Here is a 24,810-nt window from a genome sequence, read left to right on the forward strand (position 1 = left end):
TCTAATGCTAGAGGTAGACAAGCTCAAAATATTTTTTAAAACATTGTGCAAGCTAAACAAAACACACTTTTCCAGCATTTAACCATCATGTAAGTTTTTTTTTTAATCTTTTTTTTTTGTATTGAAGTATTGTCACTGGCATGTAAATTCTTACTCATCAGACTCTTGTGAGAATTAAGTGAGATAACACATATCAAGTGCTTTGCATAGCAGAGAAGCTAAACAAAAATAGACATTCATTTATACGAAGTTCAAGAACAAGCTAAACTAATCTACAGTGATAGGAATCAGAAGAGCGTTTACCTGGGAGGAGGGTGGGCATTGACTGTGAAGCATATAAGGCAGCCTTTGTGGTGTGTTGGAAATTGTTCATACCTTGTTCTGGGTTGGGAACATGTCTGTAAACACATAGGAAAATTCACTGAGCTGTACACTTAAGCTTTGTGAACTTTGTTGCATAAAAGGTACACTTCAATCCAAAAGGAAATTTTAAAAGAGGTCCTTCCCAGAGTAATAAGTACTTGATTATAAACTGGTCAATGGTTGTTATAGTTGTTATTATCATTATTACTTTTACCATTATTATGATGATTATGCCACAAAGTCAGTAAGCCAACTAAATGAGCAACAAACATTCACTAAAGACCCACGGTGTGCTGGGTGCTTTATGTCAGATTATGTTTTCTAAAAATGACCACACCAGTGTATCTGTATGTAAGTATGTCTCCCTCTCACATGCTTCTGCTACAGTGTGAGAGGTGGGTCCTGTGTCCCTTGTCATTGAATCTGGTCTGGGCTTGTGACACTCTCATGCATAGAATGCCACAGACATGATGCAAAGTGACTTCTGAGATTGGGTCATAAGAAGCACACGGCTTCTGCCTGGCTCTCTCTTGGAACATGTGCCTTGGAAGCCCTTCATGTAAAAAGTCTGGCTACCCTGAAGGTGCCACGCTGGAGACGTCATGTGGAGAGAGCACACAGAGAATGACACAGGAGTGCTGACTCTTCCAGCCCCTTGCTGTTCAAGTCTTCTTGGCCCAGGCCCCAGACACAGGAGTCAGTCAGCTTTTAAAATGACCCCAGACACCACCTGATGGCAACGTCATGAGAGACCCTGAGCCAGGACCACTCAGCCAAGCTGCTTCTTGATTCCTGACCCTCAGAAATTATAAGAGATAATAAGTGACTGTCATTGCTGTAGCCAGTAAGTTTTGGGGTGTCTGATCTGTATGAGCAGCAACAGACAAGCAATGGAGACTTTGGGGTCTGAAAGGTGTATGACGCTGTAACAAAAAAAATTAAACATGGAACAGTGGCTTTGAGGGTAGAAGTTGGAAGTGTATTGAAGAAACTGTGGGATTTGATGGCCTTCAAGGAGGCTGTCCATGAGGACTTAAAGGAAACTAAGGAAGACCAGATTGGAAGATGGAGGAACAGAGATCTTTGTTAGATAGTGAGTTAGTCCGCTCGGGTTGCCGTATTGCCGTAACAAAACACCACAGACTGAGTAGCTTAAACCACAGAAGTTTATTTCTCACAGTTCTGGAGGCTGGGGAGTCCAAGATCAAGGGGCCAGCCAATGCAGTTCCTGGTGGGAGCTCTCCTCCTGGCTTGCAGGCGTCCACCTTCTCACGTGGCAGAGAAAGACACTCTGGTGTCTCTTCCTCTTCTTATAAGGGCACCAGTCTACAGATTAGGGCCCCACCCTTATGACCTCAAATTACCTTTGTCACCTCTGCATAAGCCTGATCTCCAAACATGGTCACGTTGGGGCTTAGAGCTTCCATATATAAATCTGGACAGACAGAAGCCTTCAGCTCATAACATATAGAAAGGGAAATTTTAGCAACACTGTCTTCTGCGGTAAAAAGGAAAACAGAAAATGTACCAAATGAATTGGATGATCAAGAAAGGAGATTTCAAGGTAGAATGTCAAAGATGTCACCTGGCCTCTTCCAGAGGCTTATAATCAAATGTGAAAAGAGAGAAAACATGTCAAAGGAAGGACCATTGAGCACAAAGCAGTCAGAACTTGCTGGGTTTGAAAATTAAGATGTCTTATTTCTAGATTCTCCTGACAGGAAGTGATGCTAAATTTTTAAAATGACCTCCCGGCAAAGATCAAATCTAGGGTACTGTCTGGATGATGTGGTCTGAAGATGCAGCTGAGGGATTGAACATAAAACCCTGTATTAAGACCTTGGGAATACGTAAGGTGGTGATGAAACAGGAGAAAAGAAAAAGTCCCTTATAGAGCCTCACCAGTAAGCAGTGGAGCTTCTGGTGATCTTAAGTGTGGTGTGCCCTAACAGCCTGACAGGGAACTCAGGTTAGAAAAGGGCTTATGTCATTGATGTTTGTGGTTGTGACTTTTCTCTAAGGGAGCAAACACCAATAAGATTTATAGAAAACTCACAATGAATTTAAGATGATTTGCATTGTCTGAAACACTGCCTATTTGGACAAAGAGGTGCAGAGACAGTACAAAATGAAAATGGGTCTTTGGCCCTATCCAAACTATGAAAGAAAGGATGGCTCTGAGAGCTTCTGCCTCTGAACCCAGAAGTGGAGCCAAGAGCCGTGGAGAACCGTTCCCAAGCAGCAGGGAAATTACCCATGTGCCCAGCAGAATTTCAGAATTGCTAAGAATTCCTGTGTACTCCCCACCCTTCTTTTTTTGCTTTGTTTTGTTTTTATTTTTAACAAGAGGACCTATAATGATTGTCCTACGCCTGTCCCACCATTGTATATTGGGTAGAGTGGAGGTAATTTGTTTGGACCAAGAGGAACTGTACAGAGGAGCTGTGTTTGAGAAATTCACCCAATGAGCCTCATCTGAAACTGAACCTGATTAGATGACAAGCTAGATTCAGACATTCAGGTTGATGCTGTGATAGAATTAGACTTAGGAGACCTTGGAAAGGGGTGAGTGTATGTTCATATGAGAAATGTATGGCTCACCAGGAGCAGAAGGTAGACTGCGGTAGCCAACCTCCAATGACCCCTGCCTCCTGGTATTCTTGTCCTCATGCAGTCCCCTCTCCCACTGCATCAGGGCTGTGTGACCAACACAATACAGAGGTGATGAGGCTAGGTCATAAAGGGCCTAACAGCATCTTCCTTGGGCTCAGATCTTGGGCTCTGAGGGAAGCCAGCCCCCATGGTGTGAGGCCACTCACACACGCTGTGGAGAGGAACCGAGGCCTTGCCGATAGCCAGCACCAACTTGTGTGAGTGCGCTGGCTTGAGGGTAGATCCTGCTGGTCCAGGCAAGCTATCAGATGAGGGCTGCCCAGCTGACATCTGCCCACAGCCTCCTAAGAGACCCTGAGCCAGAACCTTCCAGCCACGCTGCTTCAGAATTTCTGTCCCAGAGAAAGCATGAGAGAGAAAAAAAAGGTTATTGTTGTTTTAAGTCACTAAGTTCCGGCGTGATTTGTTACACACTCAGAGATGATGAACACAACTCTATAGGGTATAAAAAAAAAAGAATCCGATGTAATCACTGGCCAGAGTACAAAGAAAATGTGTAGACACAGGAGAACACACAGTGTCAGGCAGCATGATGTATCTCTCTCGTGGGTGTTGGCGCTGGGGTTCGGGGGTGACTTGTCGGGGAACAGCGAGACTTGGAGAGACGGTTTCACGAGGCGAGTTGGCTGTTTTAGATGGGAGTCTCTCCTTTCCCCCTTAAACCCTCTCAGGTCCTGGCTTTGTTGTTGCCAAGGAGGTCTTTCCCATTACACAGCTCTTGTGCATCCATCCGTCACCACACAACAGAGGCAGGTCAGGGATCACCAGCCCTGTTCCCAGAGGACTAAACTGAGAGTCCCACTGGGTAACTGCTTGTCCGGGCCCTGGGCACTTTCTGTTCCCATAACAGCTCTCAGCAGCTCAAGGCTGCCTTTGGCTGCCAAAGGAATCAAAGACTCCAAAGAGCTTCAAGGCTGAACCGGAAACACACACTCAGGGACCACGTATAGAGGGATGCAGGCCCTCTATTCTGAAGGGGACTCTCAGTGAGTAGCAACCGCCTGGCTGCCTTGGAACAATCTTTCACGTCTATTAAAATCTAGGCCTCAGGATGCTGAAGCTGAACTAATATCATCACCCAGATTGTGTCCTTTTTTCCATGTGGCCTCAGGCCTTTCTGGGTCTCTGAGGCTCTTCCATGTTTTGTGGGGTTCAACTGGCCAGACTCAAGGCTCCACGTGGCTCTGACATTGTAGAATTCATGAGCATTCGGTGGGACCTTCAATCCTGATGCCGGCATACTAATACCAGGCCATTCCCATTTTGAGTCTCCAGTGTACAAAATCAGTACCAAACAGGAAACTGCAGGCAGTAATTTATTCTGCATTTTCCCACTATGGGACCTGCTTTATATACATTGCTACATGGACTCTAATAAAATATTAAGCAGACAAAGAAGGTTTCCACCAGCTTCCCCAGCCCCTGACATACTCTCCCCCTTCTGCCAGACACCTCTGGGTCGGGGACCTCCCTGGGACTGCAGCTGTGATGAAGAGTAACTGCAGAGAGCCAGGCAGGAGGTCGGTTGCGAAAACAACCAAGCCCGTAAAAGAAAATGGAATGACATAAAGGAAAGTGACACAATGGGAAGTGAACTAATAAAATGGCCAATCCAGATTAATGTCAGAGGACTCTGCCTAACACCCACTCTTGGTGGGTCTCTGGGTCTTGGTGGTCGGTATATCTAAGAGGAGGGAGACAAATTGGAATACCTTCCTGTCCAGCTCTCCCAGCTGACTCGGCCTACCCAGGCCCTGGGGCAGTAGGGTCACCCTGGCAAAACAGGAAGATGGAGTGGGGTCTGCATCGGCCACAGTCAATGCTGGTGCCTGGTCCACTGGGCTCGGCTCTGGGGACCCAGGCAAGCGCCGGGCTGGCACTTTGTAGCAGCCGTTATCCCATGACCCAGGAGGAAGGAAACCTCCACTCTTTCCTCGTTACAGCATCTCTGCAGTAGCACATAGGACCAGGAATAGCTAAAAAACCCAGAAACACAGTAATGAAAACTTGGTCATTTGAAGGCTAAAGTTTGATCTCCCAAAGCAAGAATGCCCGAGAGCTTTGGGTGAGGGAGGCGTCTGCTCTGAAACCAGGAAAAGATCAGTGTGGATCCATGCAGGAGGTGAGCTGGCATAGGAAACAGAAATGGGCTGGCGGAATCTGCAGAGTCAGGACAAGGCAGGCTGCAGGGAACTGGATGGTGCTTGAGTCGCTCGTGTCTAAAGAGGTCAATGTCACCCTGGAGCCAGGGGTGGCAGCACACAGCCCTCTCTGAAGTGGAGCCTCATATTGTGTGTGGTTGATGTGAGTACAATTATGATGAGGATAACTGAGTAAATGAAATGCAGTGACTCTCTTCTTAGCTAAGCTGTTTGTAAGCTTAGCTAAGCTTGCAAATTCCTAAATAAAGGGTGTCTGTTGGTACCTCTGTGGGCACAGGTGAGGTGCACAGTGGCCTCTTGATTCTCATCAGGGACAGACTCAGGAAGCAGGTCCCCTGTCCCTTCCCAGCCAGAGGAAAGAGAGCGAGCCTCTTTCTGCTCAAATACGTGAGCCTCTCCTCTCCCTTTGAATCCCCTTCTCACTCAGTGAGAGGCAGACCCAAAACAAGATCTCCTGTCTTGACTCCTAGTCCAGTGCTCTTTCCACTGGGCCGTGAAGAAGCAGGATTCAGGGCCTGGGCACAGAAACAAACACCAAATCCCCATCAAATCAAAGTGGAACATTGTGCACCAGAAACCCCATTTTGTGTCTCGCATCCCAAGCCCTCCCACTCTAGAGAACCACACACACTTAAGTGTGCACACACAAGCCCCGCCCGCTGCTAGGCGTCAGCACCCAGTGTGGATTGTGAGGTGAAGGTGTGAGAACGGAGCTATGGATTGGCCCAGGTCCCAGGAAACACAGGTGGAGTGCAGAGGGTAGGCAGCCTGGGACTTGGCCTGCCTGCAGGACGACAGAGTAAGTGGACACTCTGCCCCCTCCCAGGGATGCAGACGGCCCAACCAAGTGCATGCCATTCCCTGCCAGCCCATGATAGCAGTGTGGACAAAACTGCCCTTACTTATCACTAACCTGCCTCCTCTCTGACCTCATCCCCATCACTACCCCTACCCCCATTCCAATTCCAGCCGTGGAGGTATTGCTTTTGTACAAGGACTGTGACATCAGAGCCTCACCTCTCCCCCGTGAGCCAAGCTTAGCTCATCCCAAAGACCTCAAGGCACCCAGTATCCTCATCCTGCTTCGGTCCTGAAGATATCAACTCAGATCCCAGCTCCTTGGCCAGTGTCTGTGCAGGCCCAGCCGCCCCAGGCAAGGTGAAGACAATGGGACACTCCTACTATCCCCAACCCTGCACCCAGAGGACTAGGAGGCTGCAGTCTGAATAGACATTTCTCCAAAGAAGACAGACCTATGGTCAGTAAGCATGAAAAGATGCTCAGCGTCGTTATTAGGGAGACGCAAATCGGAGTGTCACAGAGACACCACTTTATACCCACTAGGATGGCTGCTCTCGATAAAATAGAAAGTAAGTGTTGGGAGGATGTGGAGATGTTAGCAGCCTCACGCGTTGCTGGTGGGAATGTAAAATAGTGCAGTCACTGTGGAGAACAGTTTGACCGTTCCTCAAAAAATTAAACATAGATTTTCTGTGTAATCTAGCAATTCTACTCCTAGGTATATACCCACCTCCCCCAAGAACGATTGGAGTAGGCTGTATTGAGGAGGTGTATTTGGTGAAGACTTAAGGGAGGTAAAGTTTCAAGCCATAGAAGTATCTGTGTGAGGAGCAATCGGGACAAAGGAAACAGAGCAAAGGCTCTGAGCAGAGGGTCCCCGCCATGCTGGAGAAATAGCGTGGAGGCCAGTGTGTGTGTCAGAGTGAGAAAGGGAATCACCACACAGAGAGGTGAGGGGGCGGCCAGGCAGGTCACAAAGGGCCTGGTAGGCGCTGTAAGTTCTCTCCATTAGATAAACTTGCTCCAAGGCCCCAGGGCTCCCATCCCCTGGCAACCCCTCTTGATTTTCCTGGACCCTCGGTGGGAACATCAAGGCAGGATGCCTGCCCAGCCTGTTCTGCCAAATGGGGGCCATGGCGCTGTCTCAGGAATGGCTGCCGTGTGCCCTGGCACTGAACTTGGCAGCCTAGACCCAGGCTGGCAGTGTGGCCCTCACACATGTGCCCATGGCCTCTTCTGCTTGGTCCCATCCCTCAGCAGGGCTCACTCTCCCTCTAGCTCAGCGTATCTCCCCGTTGCTGGGCACAAAGGAGATGTGAAGGAAGGCACTGACTGTGGTCTGAGTTGTTGATGCTTCTTTCCCAGCCAATGCCATTACTGCTAATTGACCTTTATTGGGCCCTCCTTCACTTGGAATACCATTTCAGTTCCCAATTGCTCTCTGTGCCTCTGGAAGGTAAAACATCACAGGCTTCTAGCTGAACAATAATTATCTTGGCATTGCGAGGCCAACCGGGCTCTTCAGCATAGCCCATTCCCTCTCTCCTCTTTCCAGCTTGGGAAAAAAAAATATGTGAATCAATGTAAGAAAGTCATTTATTCTTCACTTTACAGGCTGCACACCAGCTAGTTTGTCAAGGGCTTTTAAAAGCCAGTCACATTCTGCTCAGAAGGTTGCTTTGTCTTTTCCTCAGCCATTGATTTTTGCATCTTATTAGGATTGTTCTGTGCTCCTAAGGAATTAATAACAAATTAGCCAAAGTCAATGAGCTACAGCTCAGCCAGCTGGGCTCACCTGGACAGCCAGTCTGGGCTTTCTTCCTTTCTATTTGGCGCCAGGAGAACAGAGGTGTCCCCAAGGATGGTGTCTGGACTGGAGTGCAGCCATGGGGTGCCTGGTCTTACTCTGCATGGCCCAGGAGGAGTGAGGGGCTTCTCTGGGCTTGATCTTGGAGTCCTGAGGATGGAGTGTAGACCTCTGGAGGTAACAGGGGAATCTGCAGAGAATAGTCAAAGGATGTGGTTTTGGAGCCAGATAAACTTGAGTTTGAATCCAAATATAACTGGTGACTGGCTCTGTGGCCTGGGAAGTTGTCCTGCTGTTTCAGGGCTATGGGGGTCCCAAAAGTGTCATAATAGATGGGCAGCTTATGCTAGGTCTGCAGCTCATGCTGGGTCTCAGCAGCAGGAAGGGCTAAGGAGAGTGACAAAGGAAGCTAAGGAAGAGCAAGTCTGGAGTTGGGGGCAGAGCCTGACTAGAGGACAGAGCCTGGAGTGGGAGAGCCGGAAATCCATATCTCAATGTCCTGACTGGGGTACCTGAATAGTCAGGTTCCATCCAGGATGGCTTCAGCATCCAAGAAGTTCTACATGGGCCCTTGAGTTCAGAGAAGGACTCTACCGGGTGGGGCGGGGACACTGAACTACATACAAGACAAGAAACAGCACAGTGGCTAAGAGCATGGGCTGGGGGCTAGACTTCCAGGGTCCAAATCTTGACGCTTAGGCAAGTCTCTTAACGGATTGTGCCTCAGTTTCCTCATCTGTAAGATGGGTCTAATCATTGACCACCACCCCCTCCAGGGAGTTATCATTAAGATGAAAGAGTTAATATATATTGAGGACTTAGTAAAGTGTGTGGCCCCTAGTAAGTGCTATAGAGGGTTAACTTAAAAAGAAAAATGCAGGCTTGCCTATCACAGAAAATTTAATCCCAGTTTCCTCTTCCTATCCGCTTGTAGTATGAGTTAAAAATTATGGATGGCTTTGCAAGCCCAGGATTCATCTCTAGTGCTTCCTTCTCCCCCACCACCAGCCAAAGCAATCTCCAAGTCTTTCTGTCTCTCCCACCACCAGCCCAGGCACGCCACCACCTCTTCTCCTCTTAACCAGCACCCGTCCAAACTGCTATCTGGTATCCCTGTGTCTGGTCTCTTGTTCCCCAATCTACTCATCACATCTCCAGGAGAATGATCTTTATAGATCAAAAATCTGGTCCTATAGCCCACTTAAGCCATTCCATTGTCTACAGGAGTCATTGAAACTCTTTAGCACACAAGGTCCTCAAGAAATTCCTGCAGCTTCATTTACTGCCCTCAGCCCCATGGGTGACAGTCCACCAACACTGAATTGCCTGTTGTCATCCACACACCACATACACACGACCACACACACACACACACTCCATGCTTCATTTGTTCTGTTCTCCCTGCCTAAAATATCCTCCCAGCTTCCCGCACTTCCCCCAACCCACCCCTCATCTCAGCACTGCCACACACTGACCCCACAACTAAACCCAGCTAGCACCGAGGACCCAGAACCACTTCCTCCTGGAATCCTTCCCTGAAGTCACCAGTTGGATTAGACATCTGTGTCCATTAGGATAATCCTAGATAACAAATAAATTCCTAAATTTAAGTGACTTAACCCAATCAAAGTTTGTTTCTCATTCCAGGATAGGCTAATGTAGGTGTCCCTGGTCAGTGGGCCACTTTCCCTCATGTGGAAATTAGGGGCAAGTCTTTTGGCTCTATGACCCCTGGGGTCTCAGAGACTTCTGCACCCAGCTGATGGCAGCGGTAAGAGCAGCTGTAAGAGGCACACCTGCTTCTTCAAATCCCTGGCCCAAAGTGGTACAGCTCACTCCACTCATCCCAATGTGAGAATGAGTCACAAGGTCAGTCCCTGATGGGATCTGTCCCCTTGCCACCTGGTGGACAGCTGGCCCTTGCCACCTCAGGGTGACTTCTTGGCTCTCCCTTAGCTCCCTAGCCCTACATCCACCTCAGTTATCAAAATGTGTGGCTGTGATCTGCGCCCAGACCATCTCCCCCAGCAGGTTGTGAGCTCCTGAGGACAGGGGCCTCGTTCCTTTGCCCCTGTGAGGCCAGCACCTGGCACGGGTGCTTCGTCTTGTGTTGGATAAACAGAGGAGGAGCGGAGTGAGAACCAGCTCCGTGGCTGGGCGGGTGACCCTGCAGACAAAAGGTCCTCCCAGCAAGCAGCAGAGCTAGGCTGGGGAAGGCAGGGGCTGCCAGGACGAGACTGAAGGGAGATCTTGCCAGGAAAACATAAAAGACTGAGATTTGGGCCTTGGGAAAGGTTTGCATCTTCATCTCCATGATATTTCTTAGGCCAAAAGGAGCTCAAACTCTGAGAGGTCTGAAATGTGTCCTCTGTAGCTAACACTTACATGTAGCCCATACTATGTACCAAGCACTCTTCTAAGTGCTGTGCGTGCATTAATTCATAAATCCTTGCAATAATGCCATTTTACAGATGAGGAAACGGATGCTCAGCTCAGAGAGGTTCAATGACACGTGATACTCTCTCTGCCGCTTCTGGGATCCCCCAGAAGCCCTAGGACAAGGATAGTTTCAGCCTATCTTCCAGTATTTCTTCCATGGGAATTAGATCTGGGGAGGTAGAGATATTTGACACCCTGGGGCTTTCTTACCCAGATCTGAACCTCAGGGCTCAGATAAGAGGCTAGAGGCCTGAGAGCACATTTCCAAGATTATTCTTCACTTTGAATGTTAAGCATTTTGCAAACTAAGGAAGACGGAACTTCCACGTTGTTTAACATCTTACAATATCCTTCGGTCAAATTAAAAAATAGTAGAGGTTGAAACCAAATAACAAATTGCACGGCTCCAAGCCCATCTCAACAGGACACTTCTGCAGAATTAACAGTGATAATACTATGACAGGAGGCTTATCTCTGCATACAACACCAGGGCTGAATACCCAGGGGCCAGCAGTGCAGAAACACGGCTCCAATCAGCCAGGCTTCCCGTCCCAACATCGGGCATTTCTGCAGTCTTAACTGGATTACAAACACAGCCCCTCCGGAAAATCACTGCTTCAGAATTGTTTTACACTGATGATGAGAGAAACGGCTGTAATTTATCAGTATAGAAATATCCAATGATGAGGCCACTGAGAGGTGACTGCAGCCTCCCGTCCTCAGTGGCATCAGTCTGGGCGCCAAGCTACACACCTGTCATGGCCGGGGCCCACCAGGTGACAGCCATGGAAGAGTTGGCTTCCCTCCCCATCACCTCGGGAGGGCCCAGCAGCCCCGACCTCTAGCAGAAGCAGGTGCCTCTGAGGCCTCCTCCTAATGTGGTACAGGAAGAGTAGAGTGTGAGCAACAACACCTGCTGACCCACACCCCCTCCAAGACGGCCACAGAAGTCACTCTTCCTCCTTGCTTTTCCCACAAGTGGGTGGAGTGGCCTGTGACAAGGTAAGGTGCTCAGACTTTGAAGCCAGGCAGGCCCAAGTTCAATACATGACTCCAGGACATCCTGTCTATGTAACCTGTAAGACACACTGGGGACAGAACCTTCCATGAGTGGAATGTCCCAGGGAAAAAGCTAATGAGTGGAAAACAGCTGAATCAGTATAATAGCCATAAACCAACACTTACAGGAACTAACTGTTTTACGTGTATATTCACTCATTTTGAAAACAAGCCGACACAATGGGAGCTGTTATTATATCTACTCTACAGTTAAGGAAACTATGGCAAAGAAAGGTTAAAGAATTTAACGAAGGCCACCAGGCTGTGACTGGCAGACGTGGGATTGGCCCCAGCAGTCTGGTTCAAGGGTTGTGCGCCTAATATTTTATACTCCTTTTAACAAGTAGGACTGTTATCTGTGTCCCAGGCACTGCACTGTGTTAAATTCTTTATACATATTACATCATTTTATCCACACAAGACATTATCCCCCGTGTGCAGATGAGTAAACTGAGGCACAGAAAACATAAGGCACTTACCCAAGTTCACACCAGTTCTAAGTAGCAGAGCCAGGACTCAAATCCAGGACTTCTGGCACTGTGTGTGTACTGAGCCACTGTCTATAAATACTATGCAGCGATTCTCTGATTACTTTATATGCACACTTGCATTTAATTAACCCTCCCAACAGCTCCTAAGGAAGGCACTATTATTTTTTTTAATTTTATTTTTTGTTGAAGTGTAGTTGATTTACAATGTTAGTTTCAGGTGTACAGCAAAGCAATTCAGTTATACATATACACACATATATATGTTTTCTTTTCAGATTGTTTTCCTTTATATGTTATTACAAGAAATTGAATCTAGTTCCCTGTGCTATAGTGTAGGTCCTTGTAGGAAGGTACAATTATTAACTCCATTTTATACATTGGGAAGGTGAAGATTATAGAGTCCAAGCAAATTACAGTCAGTAATTGAGGATCCAGGATTCAAATCCAGATGTTGTCTGGAACCCTCTATTTAACCCCTATAATGCAATAACTTCCTACTCTGACCCAATGCCTGTTCATATAAAGAATGTGTGAATTTGAATTCACTTGACCTAAAGCATAAATGAACTGCTTACCACCCAGTTTAAACACCACCTCCTCCGAGATGGCCTCCCCTGGCAGATGTCTTCTTCTCTTCTTCCTCTGTTTAATCGCTGGGTTTTTTTTTTTTCCTGGCTTTTGCACCCAAACTAGCTCTTGATCACTTCTATGGACAGTCCTGCTGTGACTGGGAGCGATTCCCTGTGCAGAGGAGCCCATGTGCTCTGGCCTGGCCCAGACCTCACTGCTGTGACCCTGGAGAGCAGGGTCAGTGAACAGAGGGAAGGCAGCCCAGGACCAGAGGCCTTGTGAGAAGCAAGAACCACGAGGACAGGAAAAATAGACAAGGGACCACAACAGCAAGATGTAGAGGGATGGAAAGCAATTAAATGAGTGCTCCCTGACTTGGCAGAGCTGAGGAAGCTAAATCGTAAATTGGCAGCGGAGAAACCTGAGAATTAGCACAATAGTAAAAGACACAGAATTGAGGCCTCTGGGATATGGGAGAAGGAAGTAAAACAAGTTATATTGGTTGAGAATTATTTAAGAAACAGTTAGAACCCTAGATGGCTTGCTTTGTTCTCAAAAAAAGACACTTCTTCAAAGCGTAGTTTTTCTCAGTGTTCTAATTTTTTTTAATTTTATATGCATATTTGCATCAAATATTTCTTTGTGTGCAAAATATATGTTTTACCTCCTTAAAATACCTAAAAGTTAGTTAAAAGCTACTTTTGTTTAATCTATACATGATGATTACATGCATCTAACAGTGGTAATTTAATGGAACGCATTCCTTGCCCAATGGATGTATATATTTTTAAAGAATAAGCAGAATTATATGATATGAAATGCTATGTAAAGTTTCCTATGTAAAAATATTATGTATAATACTATTAAAATAAATATCCCATGCTTTAATCCAGTGATAAGTCAATAAAGTTTTAAAAGGTTAAAAAAAAAAAAAAAAGCCCCAGGCGACTGCCTTGCCCAGTCTAGAGGAGACTAGCGCTTATTCTCTGGAGGGGACAAAACAGAGGGTGAAGGGCAGCAGAACCATCTGAAGACCCTGACACCACAGTGAACGAAGTGAACACAACGTCCAGAACGTTCAGGCTTCCACGTTTCTTGCCACGCTGGACTCCCAGAGCATCAGCAACCAGGCCTTTGCCTTCCAGGCAGGGGAGTGAAAGAGCCTATAAGAAGAATCTGGCTGGTTCAAGAGGAAGGACTTGTAAAAACAGATGCTGAGGTTCCCCCTCAACCAATGGCACAGCTGGGCTACCCTACAGAAGAGCTCCCAGTTGACAGGCACCAGCTACCAGGTTTTTAGTCCCCTTAGTCCTAAACGTGAGCTGATATCAGGGGATTGCCAGGAACCTCAGGAAAGTCTCCAGTGTAAAGGATAGAGGCCAAAAGAAACAAGAGGGACAGGGGAGCAACCTGAAGGAAACAGACAATATTAAAAAATAATCCAAATATCCTCAGAGACATTTAAAAAAAAAATACTTTACATCCATAAAGCAAGAACAGGGTGCTATAAAACGAGTGTGGGGCATTCAGAGAACAAGGGAGAGCTCCAGGGAACTAGAAACATGAGAGCAGAAATGAGAAACTCAAAAGAGGGTTGAAGAGCTGAGGAAATCTCCCGGAAAGATGGAAAAAGAAGAAAATAAGCTGAGATCATTAAAGAACCAGTTCAGTGGGTCCCAACATCTGAGTAATAGGAATACCAGAAACAGAACATCAGAAATCTGACACCAATGCAACACTTTTCCAGCTCTGTAGTCTGCATTTCCAGATGGAAAGGGCCACTGAGTGCCCGGAGACATGGATAAAAGTACCCGAACCAACTCATATCAATGCCGTATTTCAAAATGCAGGGAACAAAGAGAAGAGGCTACAAGTTTCCAGGGGGAAAAATAAAGAACTAGATTGCATACGCAGAATTGGGAGTTAGAGATTTCAGACTTCTGAGAAATAACTCCAGTAGCTAGAAGGCAGTAGAATCATGCCTTCAAAACACTGAGGGAAAAGAATGTTCTGTTGGGCAAGGTCTCAAAAAATGTGTGTCCCACATCCCATTTCTCAGGAAGCTACTGACAATGTGGTTTTCCCAAATTAGAGCATAAACCCAAAAAGAGGAAGAATGGAATGCCAGAAACGGGAGACCCAGTGCAGGAGCGAGGCCAGAGGGGTGAAGAGAGATCTTAGGATGTCAGCTGAGCACCAGTCAGGGAAGGCAACCTGCACCAGCTGTTTGGAAGCCATGAAAACTCCTTAAAGGAGACAAGTTGATGGAATATCTGGTGTGAATGAAAGGAATAGTGGACAACCTTTGGAGAGTTTGAGAGGACAGGAAGATGGAAGGGTGTATGTGTTTGGTGGGACAATAGAAAGAAAGTGGGCTAAATCCGCATTTTTTTATAATGGGAAGTCAATCACTGACGCCTAAAACAAACCCACTCCCCAAAACTAAGAAACAGCAATACAAGTATATTGTTGGAGATAAGGTGATAAGGACCAGAAGACATCTAGAGAAGATGAACGTGGTTGCCTCTGTGGAGGGGGAAATGGAGAGGTGCCTGGAGGCTGACTTTTGCCTTAACAAACCTTGTAGAACTAGTTGAGTCTTTAAACGGTGTGCATTGTAATCCTGACAAAAATTAAAACTTAAAAAATTACAGTTTTCCCTGGCTTTGGAATGGAAACTGAAGAGAACAGAAGGGTGATGTCTGAAAGAACTCCAGCCCTTTCATGCTTTGATGATGAAATAAATAACTGTAATCATATTGCTGCACTTTTGCACCACCTTAGAATTTATTCACTCATTTATTCAACAAATATTGATCAAGATCCCACTGGGTGAAAGCAATTTTACAACCATTACCTCTGATGACCTGGCTTTGGAAATTAGATGGAAGTAACATGGGTTCCTGGCTCCCTCTTTCGTCAAGTTGATGCAGGGGCCACCCACTTCCCTGGGAGGCAGATGGTAGGTTCTGGACCTGTGATGCCAAGAAGTAGAAGAAACAGGCTCCTCTGAGCTGCTGTGGATGCTCCTCTGGTATGTCTAAAATGAGACATCTCACAACCCAAGGGTTAGCTTCCTTCCAAACTAATTCTTGTCCACAAGATAAACTCATATTTCTCCTATTAGTGGGGGGGGGGGGGCATGAGAGAACAGAGTGGAATGAGGAAATGTGTCTGTTCTCCATTTTGCAGAATATTTGTGACTTAGAAAAGGAATGTCATTGAAGTTCTACACCCTCTCTAGTGAGTAGAGAGGAACCTACAATTGGGTCATATGAAGTATGCCCTCCCTGAGCATCTTCTGCTCGCTGTAAGCCACCGGAAATTTTGGAAAGCTCTCCCGTCCCCTCCACAGGGAGCCTGCATCACCTCCTCTACTTGGGAAGCAGCTGTGATTTTCTTGGCGATGTCATCTTCCATGGGAGGAGTGTCCAAGCTATTGGCCAAGGTGTGGCTTCAACTGCCTTAGGATTAAGGTGCATGGAGGCAGGACCAATGACTCCTCGTGCAAAGAAGGGTCACCAGGCAACAGAGTCAGCTCCTCGACCACAGAGGAAGAGAGGAAAGAAGGAAGGGAGAGTGGTAGGTTCAAAGTAAAGACAGTTAGGCGCTCTCCCTCTGCTGCCTATTTAATATCACACTTGACTATCAGTCACTCCTCTTCATTATAGACTCCCAGAGCCACAGCCAAGACGGAGGGGGATTACAACACTTGCCCGTTGTAAAAGCTGCACTTCAGAGCCAAAAGATGCGCTTATATTCTACTTTCGCATCAGCAGTGAAAAGCAAATAACTTAGGGCATGACAACCAAGAAATAAGAAGGGAGATCTAATGCTTCCATAGAGAAGCAAATATGTGCACTTATTAATATCCTGAAACCAATGTTGCCATGAATAGTTCCTTCTCCTTTTATCCCACGCCTTTTGTCTAACACAGTGATATATTGCCACCCTTTCAAAACCCTGACACAGATGACATTGAAGCAAATTATGTACCTCGGCCAGATTTCTCAGTTGAAATGGAGATAGCTGATGTGTACATTTTTCCATCTAATTAACATTCCACGGTCTGAATAGCTCTTATCGTGCCCTGGGTCCCCTATGAATGGGTGAATAGATAGAAAGATCCATAAACAGCTTGGCTTGCATAGAATGAGATTTTTCTTTGGACAAAGAGAAAATGGAATGAATCATTGTCATCTGGATGGGAGCAGTCATCAGAGACTAGCACACAAGCACTCTCTCCCCTGTGTACGCAACACAAGTGTGTTACCTAGCACCAGCAGCCATCTCCAGGGGATCTTGGCCCACTCCCCATCTCTGCACTTGGCCATGTAATTTTTTTCACCCAGGTGTTTGTTGGTATTTGTTTGCTTGGTGTGGTAGTTTCCAAAATATGTGCCAGGTTTTTTTTTTTTTTTTTTTTGGATACTTCTCCACTCAAGAAGTGTAGATTAATTCTCCTCCCCTTAGACATGGTGACTCATTTTGAACAAATAGATGGTGTGTCACTTCTCTGACTAGATCAAAAAGTGCATTCCACTCTCACTGTCTCCCTCTCCAATCACTCACTCTGGGGAAGCCCTGTTGCCATTACAAGAAGCAATGCTATATAAGACTCATGCAGCCCTACAGAGGGAAACTGAGGCCTCTTGCCAACAGCCATGTGAGTAAACTATCCTGAAAGTGGATCCCCAGCCCCAGACGAGCCTTCAGATGAGACCACAGCCCTAGCTGACATCGTGAGTGTAACGTCGGGAGAGACCCTGAGCCAGAACCACCAAGCAAAGCCATTCCCAATCGCCTGACTCTCAGAAATTGTGTGATACGATAAATGTTTGTTGCTTCAAGCTGCTAAATTTTGGGGGTAATCTGCCATGAAGCAATAGTGAACTAATACACTCCGTGGCTTCTCTTGACTCTCATCACATATTTACAGGAAAAAAATTTTTCTTCCAAATATTCAAAGACCAAAATGACTGCAGCCTCCCCAGCAGGACTCCAGAGCCACTACAAAGTGAGGGTGAGGGGATCAGAAGTGTGCTCAGGCCTTCAAGAAGCTAGCCAGATCCCTGGAACTACACAGCTTGCTGGAGAAGGAAACAGGAAAATTGAAGGAAAATGTCAAGAACGTGCCTCAGGCCACCCATTACTCATGCCCTCCTTCCTCAGTGCATCCTCCAGGTACTGTCTTACCTCTCATGGAGCTCACTGTGCTCATCAGCTGTACACATACGCATGCGCTTGGCCCCCTGCCTCGCTCCTTGTACACTGGTCTTCCCCCAGATACCAGAGCACCTGGCCACACTGCTGCTGACACCTGCAGACCCTGGCCCATGCCAGGTCCTGAGCCAATGCAGGACAGGCAGTGTCAGAGGTCCCTCAGTGCTTTCAAAGCAAGCTGGGCGTGGCAATCCCCATCAGCAGTGTGACTACAAATTAGCAGAATGGTTAAAGTTCTCTGTTTCAGAGCTAGACAGGAATGAGTTTGACTCCAGAATCCACTGTTGCTTACCTGATTGACCTTGTAAAAATAAGTAATACTTGGGTTCCTCCTCTGTCAAATGGGAGCATAATACTGCCGATCTCCAATAGGATTACATGAAATCTACATAACCTCTTAATCCAGGGCCTGACACTTTGCTCAAAAAATGTTGCTATTAAGACCAGGAGTAGGAGGGTTGATATCACAGCTTAGAACCCCTTCCTAGCCCTGTCAGTTACTTCCTTCCATCTCGTAAATTCTGGTGATTCCTCATACCTGATACGGGTGGCTCGTTTGGGGTTTTTCCCCTACTATTTTGCCCATTCTTTCCTGGTTTCTGTCAGCTCTGATCCTGGCTTCTGGCTCCTGCCCAGACTCGCAGCCCATTCCCAGGCCTCCGTCGTGCCTTGCCCTTGCTAGTATCTGCCCACATCCACCCTTGGACACCTTGCCTCACCCTGGCCAGCCCCAGCTATTCTGGGGGAAATGAAGAAGAGCTCACCACCCAGACCACAGCACATTTCTACACGTCTTCAAGAGGCTTCCTGTCTGCTTTGTCTTTAGGAGGAAAGAAGGAATCTAGTCACCTCCCTTCGTGTAGGGCACTGCCTATTCTGGGGAAAGTCTGCTGAGGTCACTTAAATACCTGCTTAATTACTTCACTGACACTCTCCCAGCTAAGCTGTCCTAGCAACGCCTAGCAACCAGTCCCTGTCACCAGCTGCTTCTGGAAGAGAATTCTGTTTTATAAATAGTCTTTACTTGGTAGCCTTGGTGCAGAAAAGAGTAAGTTAAATAAAACTCCAAATGACAGGTAAACCAATTCCATGCCATCCTCTTTACTTGGTTTTGCCTCCATTTTCCTGCGTGGGCCTAGTGGCACCCTTCCAGGGCCAAGTGTTCCCATTCAGAGACGGGTAGAGGCAGTACCAGGCAGTGTTTCAGAGCACATCTTTAGAGTCAGATGGACATTCTAGCTCTGTGACATTGGACATATAATTTAACCTTGCTGGGCCTCAGTTTCTTCATCTGTAAAATGGGAGTGATCATGCACAGTGCCTGGCAGAGAGGACATCTTCCGTGCTGGGTGCTGATTAAAAATACTTAGATGTGAAAACAACAGCCATCTTTCCAGATGACAGTACCGCAGAGCCAGTCAGTCTGGTTATCACGTGATTGTGAAATGCAGACAGTCTGCCTCTGGGGTTATACAGACTGTGCCCCTCACCCTCCTGCCTGGTCCCCTAGCTGCCTCCCACCCTCTTGTGTGCTATCTCTGCTCCCTCCATGACCTAAGCTCTATAAGAGCAAGAGTTTTTGTCTGTTCTTCACTACTGCATGCCAACACAGTGCTCGACGTGTAACAGTGTTCAGTAAATATTTGTCTGATGAATGAGTGTTTGCAGAGTACTATCTTATGCATACAGGTTCCCTTAGGAATTTCAAGTGCTAGTATGTGGGAATTCCTGGATCCCTAGCCTTATACATCTTAAATATACACCAGCCCCTAATAGCTGCCATGCTTTGTCTCTGTATACAGCCAGGACTAACCAAAACCCCAGATGTAATATCTCAGACCGTCCTAAGTGCTCATTTCATTGCCAAGACTGTCTTCTGAGGATATAGATCACAAACTTGTTCCTCTGTAATTAAAGTTACAGCCACAAGGAGAAAGCTAAAATGAAATGCAGATTGTCAAGACCTGGTGTGAACTATAAGGCAGGAGTGAAAGGAGGTGTCCTCAGCGTGCTGTCCTGAGCTTGTTTCTTTCTCTAACCTGGTGGATCTGTCCTAAGCTGAGAGTCTAGTGGGAGAGAGGGAAGAGATGTCCAGACCGAGAGGAGGGAGCTTGTCCAGGGCGTGAAGAGGATGCAGGGCCAGGGCCAGAGCCTGCCAGCACCTGGGATCAAGAAACCAGGACTCTAAAGGAGGCCAGAGAATCTAATCCATGTATTTGGAGGAAGCAGAGAGAAAAACCACAAGTGGGGGTAACAACAGATTTGTTGCCCAAGTGATCTGGAAAGTGTAAGCGACTCCCTCCAACAGATTCCAAGGATCTTCCAAACAGGCATGTTTGGAGGGCCCAAGCTCCATCTCCCCAGCCTGGGTCTTCTGCTAGAAATCAGAAGATTTTTATGAATACAGAGGAAGCTTATGCGCCCACCAGGGCCAACCTCTTGTGATCTAGCCCATGTCCTTCCAAACACTCATTTTGGAAGCAAAACTGAGAGGATCCCAGAGGGGTACACCAATTGGCAGGGCTGCCAGGGCCTCTGCACCACCTGAGGGTGACCCTCGCCGACCTCTACTAAGGGTCACGACACAGAGGGGAAGTTTGTTCTGCCATTCCCAGTACCTGGGTTCCTTGTACGTGGTCCAGGAAGCAGCCTCTCCCAGCCGCAGGCAGAATGGAGACCCTGCTGCTCGAGGTCCATAGTAGACATGGATCAGGCTGAGCTGAACATCGAAGACTCTGCAGCATCTGCGCCCGTCTTTTCCGCCAACCTCTTTAGAACCCAGGCTTTGTCTCCTAGAGTCACCACCTGTGAGACCATCCCATGTAAAGCCTTATTTATAAAACTGTGAAACTGAGATTTAGAAAGGAGGCATGACTTCCATGTCACACATCAAATCCATGGGCAAGCTGGGACTAGGAGACAGGGCTCCAGACTTCTGGTCCTAGGTTTTCTTTCCACTGCTTCCAGACCCCGACTAAGTCTCCCAGGACCTGACAAAGCATTCCCGGTTCTTAGTGACCAGGAATGTATTAGGTGCACGTCTACTCTCATCTGCAGCCTCTCCAGGGGCAGCTAGTAGAGTGGCGAAAGCATGATTGTTGAAAGGCTTGGTTTAGTGCCCAGCACAACATCTCACTAGCTGTGTGATGTAGGCCACTCACTTAACCTCTCTGATCTGCAGTGGGAATAACTGCAAAGTGGGAGCAACACTAACAGCTGTACTTCATGAAGTTGTTTAGAGGACTCAACGAAAACTGTATGAAAATGCTCTATATTTTCAAAAGTAATATACATGTCTCCTGCAGTGTTGGTGGGAATGTAAATTGGTGCAGCCATTATGGAAAACAGTATGGTTATTCCTTAAAAAACTGAAAATAGACTTACCCTCTGATCCAGCAATCCCACTCCTGGGCATACATCTGGAGGAAACTAATTTGAAAAGTTACATGCACCCCAATATTCATAGAAGCACTATTTACAATAGCCAAGACATGGAAGCAACCTAAATGCCCATTGACAGATGACTGGATAAAGAAGTTGTGTGTAGTGTATGTGTATATATAATTGAATACTACTCAGCCATAAAAAAGAATAAAATAATGCATTTGCAGCAACATGGATGGACCTGGAGATTGTCATACTAAGTAAAGTAAGTCAGAAAGAAAAAGAAAAATACCATATGATATCAATTATATGTGGAATCTTAAAAAAAGGCATAAATGAACTTATTTACAAAGCAAAAACAGACTCACAGACATGGAAAACAAACTTACGGTTACCAGGAGGGAAAGGAGTGGGTAGGGGGCTAAAGTGGGAGTTCAGGGTTTGCAGATACTAACCACTATATATTAAACAGATAAACAGCAAGGTCTTACTGTACAGCACAGGGAACTATATTCAGTACCCTGTAATAGCCTATAATGAAAAAGAATATGAAAAGAATAACTGAATCACTACACTGTAAACCTGAAACTAACACATTGTAAACTATACTTCAATAAAAAATTAACATATAATTTTTCTTATTCTCTTCTCCATATTTTTCAATGTTTTCCAAATTATCCACAATATTAATTTTAAAGGAAAAAACAAATTATATAGAGCTTTAAAAAAGAAAAAATTTTTTGAAGAAATGGTACGTTTTACCTATCAAATTGGCAAAGCTTTCATTTCTCACTCTGACAGTGAAGGGTATACGGAGATGAGCACTGTCATGCACTGCTAGCAGGAGAACAAATTGGAACTAGCTTTCTGGAAAATTATTTGGCAACAGGTATTGAGAGGCTTAAAAATAGTTTATACCTCTTGACCCAGTAAATCCACTTCTCAGCATCTAGGTAAAGGAAATTATTAGCTCGGCAGTTAAAAATAATAAGGCAGTCTGTAGCAGAATTTTTCTTTAACATACCTGAAAACTAGAAACAATCTAAATGTTGCCCAGTGAGAAATGATTAAATAACTTAGGATACTCCTTATAATAAAATATCAGAAAGCCCCTAAAAGTCACCTTTTCAAAGAATCTTTAATGAACTGAGCAAATATTCATCATACATTAAAAAGTAAATCAAACAGAATATTATACTGCATAAGTCATAAAATTCCATTTTTTAAACACAAAGGGGAGACACAAAAAGAGAAACTCACAAAAACATTAACAGCAGTCTTTCTGGATGATGAGATACAAATATTCTTTATAAATTTTTCTGCATTTTAAAATTAATTACAATGAGGTTGTTTTCTCTTACCACCTGAAAATGCTGTTACAAATCAGTAAGTAAATATTTAAAGTTGTATGTTTTTGTTGCCATGGTAGCAACTGTTTACACTTACCTGTATCAGACCCTCTCTCGTTAGCGGTTAGAAGTTTTTGTTAACTTTGTGTGTCTAACTGGTTTGAGTGTTTGCTGCCGCTGCTTTCCACTCCCAAATTCCCCATCTTACATTTTTGTTTTGATTCATTTTTATGTAATTTGGAAAAAATTTTGGAGTCATTTTTATAGAAAAGGCACTCAAGTGATACCTTTTCTTAGCCTTTGGAGATCAGGGAATGTTGTCGTGGATTGATGACAATGTGGCTGGGTGTCTTAGTTCTTCGGGCTGCTATAATAAAATATCATAGACAGGGTGGCTGATAAACAACAGAAATTTATTTCTCACAGCTCTGGAGGTAGGAAGTCCAAGATCAAGATTCCATGTCTGGTGAGGGCTCACTTCCTTGTTCATACACCCTCACATGGTAGAAGGTGGGAGGGAGCTCTCTGGGATCTCCTTATAAGGGCACAAATCTCATTCTTGAGGGCTCCACTCTCAGGACCTAAGTACCTTCCAAAGGTCCCACCTCCAAATACCACCACACTGAGGATTAGGTTTCAATATATGAATTGGGGGTGGAGGACACACATGCAGTTTATAGCATTAGGTAGGAGTTCTCTATTTGTGTAGGCATTCTACCACTGACTTCTCAAAGTTATTGTTTCAGAGAAGAAATCTAACGTTAGTCAGATTCCTCTAAAAGTATCCCTAGTTCTTCAGCTTATTTGCTTCTGGGACTCCTACATCCTTGAAACTAAATTATTTTTACAACTGTTACTGACTCAGAAACACAGGTGTCGGGAATCAAAGCAACAGCCAAAGTCCAGCTCAAGTGAGTAAGCTTTCATTGAAGGGTTCTGCACCGTGCAGTCATCTACATTCCATTCAGAGTTCAGACTCACCTCTTCTTGCCGAAACAGCCTCCATCCTACCGTTCCACTTACCCTCCTCCTACCCAACTCCTAGCAGAATCAAGGTTCAAAAACTGATGTGTGTCTTCACACTTTACTATCACACCTTCATGCAATTACACAGACACACACACACACACACACACACACACACACACACACACACAGAGTTTGGGGATGTCAGCATTATTTTCCACACACAAAGAAAATGTGATTTTACAACATACCCGTCTCTACATCATGGTTTTCTCACCTATCTGAATCTCTCTAGGTCAACTGGCATAGAGAGAACTCACTTTTTTCTAGGCTGCATAATGATTCAGTTATGAGTATGTTACAATTCGGTCAACAATCCCTAGACTGATGGATATTTAGGTTATTCTTATTTGTAGCTTTGTTTTATCGTTGTTTCTTACCACAACAAGAATGCTGCAATAAACACACTTGTAGACACAATCTTATTTCTTGGGCTTCTCATTTCTACAGGATAGGTCTCCAGAAATGAAATTGTTGCATCATGAGCATGTTTTTTTTCCCCTTCTGTAAGTGCTTTTAACAACTCACAGTTCTACCAGTAATGTAAGAGTACCCTTTACCCAGCAAAAAAACTCTGCTAAATATTCCCTCTGTTTTTTTCCCAGCATGGTGCTTGAGAGGTATTATCTCATTGTCCCTTCGATTTGCATTTCCCTAACATCTTTCACATTGTATTTAGATTTCTTCTTGGATGAATTATCTATTTATATCCTTTGCCTATTTTCCAACTGGTATATTTATCAGTTTGTAGAGGTATTTAAATATTTTAAACATTAATCCTTTATCTGTTTTATATGCTGCAGCTTTTTCCCAGTCTATCAGTCGTCTTTTGTCTTCCTTAATGAAATATTTCCCCACATAATTTTCTAAAGTTTATGCAAGTAAATATGAATTTTTTTTCATTATAGCATCTGCATTTATTGTCTTGGTTTAAAGATCTCCCAAGCCACCATTTTATAAGGATGTTGTCCTAAATTTTGTTCTTGTATTGTCTTGTCCATCTTTTACATTTAAATGCTGAATCCATCTGGAATTGATTTTAGTATGTGGAAGGAGTTAAAGTTCTCTTCATTTTCTTCTGGATGGGTAGGGTCAGTTGAACCAGGGCTGGCTTCAAAAGTGTGTTACATGTATAGTCACATAGGGCCTCACACTCATGACTCTGTGTGCCTAGTTTAATACTCTGTCCTAGCCATCTTGAAATTCTTGATAATTTGACCTTTCAGCTTGTGTTTTATAAATGAATTCCAGTGGAGCACTGAGCAGGAGGTGTGGATCCCCAAGAGAGGGCACCCCTGCTCCACCCTCCCCCACTGATCTTCCTCATACCCCATCTGTTGGTGAAAGGCATGATCGTCAGAGAACAAGTTCTGGGCTCAGCACTCACCAATAACGCTGGGCAAATTTTATAACCAAACTAAGTTGCTTCATCTTCATCTGTAAAATGGGAAAATAATAGTACC

At 45.4% G+C, this 24,810-nt stretch overlaps 1 long non-coding RNA gene across 1 annotated transcript; it reads right to left on the reverse strand.

Annotated features, from left to right (window-relative positions):
• Nucleotides 1-2,789: 2,789 nt before the first annotated feature.
• On the reverse strand, nt 2,790-20,353 carry LOC116666626. Its single transcript, XR_004323560.1, has 3 exons — nt 20,207-20,353; nt 7,795-7,996; nt 2,790-3,368 (listed from the first exon to the last, which is right to left on the reverse strand). It is a non-coding gene; the product is annotated as an uncharacterized LOC116666626 (long non-coding RNA).
• Nucleotides 20,354-24,810: the final 4,457 nt, after the last annotated feature.

Source organism: Camelus ferus, chromosome 10 (genome assembly GCF_009834535.1).
Source record: "Camelus ferus isolate YT-003-E chromosome 10, BCGSAC_Cfer_1.0, whole genome shotgun sequence".
NCBI classification, from domain to species: Eukaryota; Metazoa; Chordata; class Mammalia; order Artiodactyla; family Camelidae; genus Camelus; species Camelus ferus.